Source organism: Priapulus caudatus, unplaced genomic scaffold (genome assembly GCF_000485595.1).
Source record: "Priapulus caudatus unplaced genomic scaffold, Priapulus_caudatus-5.0.1 Scaffold276, whole genome shotgun sequence".
Classification (NCBI taxonomy): domain Eukaryota; kingdom Metazoa; phylum Priapulida; class Priapulimorpha; order Priapulimorphida; family Priapulidae; genus Priapulus; species Priapulus caudatus.
Window position 1 is genome coordinate 170,013 of NW_014577337.1, and position 1,181 is coordinate 171,193.

The 1,181-nt window shown below is 41.6% G+C and overlaps 1 long non-coding RNA gene across 1 annotated transcript in view; it reads right to left on the reverse strand.

Annotated features, from left to right (window-relative positions):
* Positions 1 to 641, reverse strand: part of LOC106808426 — a 2,661-nt gene extending 2,020 nt beyond the window's left edge. The window contains exons 1-2 of the long non-coding RNA XR_001393774.1: positions 524 to 641; positions 75 to 119 (exon numbers count right to left, since the gene is read on the reverse strand). This is a non-coding gene — a long non-coding RNA (uncharacterized LOC106808426). The remainder of the gene's footprint in view (positions 1 to 74; positions 120 to 523) is intronic.
* Between the last annotated feature and the right edge of the window lie 540 nt (positions 642 to 1,181).

Genomic DNA, 1,181 nt, shown 5'->3' on the forward strand with positions numbered 1-1,181 from the left:
TTAAAACAATGAAATTTTGATAAAACATTCGCATGCATCATTTACCTTATTGCTACTACTGTATTACTACTTACACATCATTCGGTACACAAATGCGGTGTGTGCGCAACCGGAATAACCTGAAATATAAAATCATAGAAAACGTCAGATTATGGCTGCTCGAGAAATACCATGTCACACACGAATTCAGAGCTTCACCAGCCACGTGACCAAAATGGCTTCTTTACTACATTTAATACACATCACATCCGTATGTATATATAGCCTATCCAGTAAAAATAACGCGCACGCACGCACGCTGTCTGATACGCGCACAATATACTTACAACAAAATAACACATTTACGTTGACGTGTAAACGACGACGACCGTCATTTATAACCAAACCTAATTATCCATTAATTAACAAAAATAGAACAGAGCGTGCATGCTTATGGCAGCGAATTGTGCACGTGACACCGTATTTCAAATATCGTACGTTGCATGTGCTAATCAAACATTCATTATTATATAAGTAAACTTACCTACAAACGTAACGCGAAGGACGATGTATTGTCACCTATATGCGTAGAAGTAAAAACCAATGTTAAAATCAACGTTAACAACAATAATGAAGATTGCTCTAAAGATGTTTACTCCAGAACAAAGTATACAAGAGTTCACTCTGTGTTACCACCATAAAACTTCATGCGGTATATCGTAATTTTTACTAGCGATCGATGGGTAGCTTGTTAGCGCATGTTCTCATTGTCGCCAATGCACGGTCATTAAACCAACAACGAAATATATACGCTATATCAGAACGCGTTTGGGTGAATGCTTGCTCTGACAACGCCCGAACCCGTTAGTGTGGCTCATAGGGTCTATATCCCCTAGTGTACTATCGGAGGGTACCCTGGGTACGGTTCGATATATCGGAACGTACCCTGGTAACTATCTGATATGGCTAGAGTTAGAGTTAGGGTTAGGGTTAGGGTTAGGGTTAGGGTTAGGGAGTAGGCGTAGGCGTAGGCGACTCTCTAGACTCGTTAGTGGAGTAGGCGAGGTACGGTCCGGCATATTAGATAGTACCAGGGTACGTTCCGATATATCGAACCTTACCCAGGGTACCCTCTGATAGTACCCTGGGGGACATAGACCCTCTCAGCGTTAGTGTGACGTGTCATTTCTTTAACTGGCTCA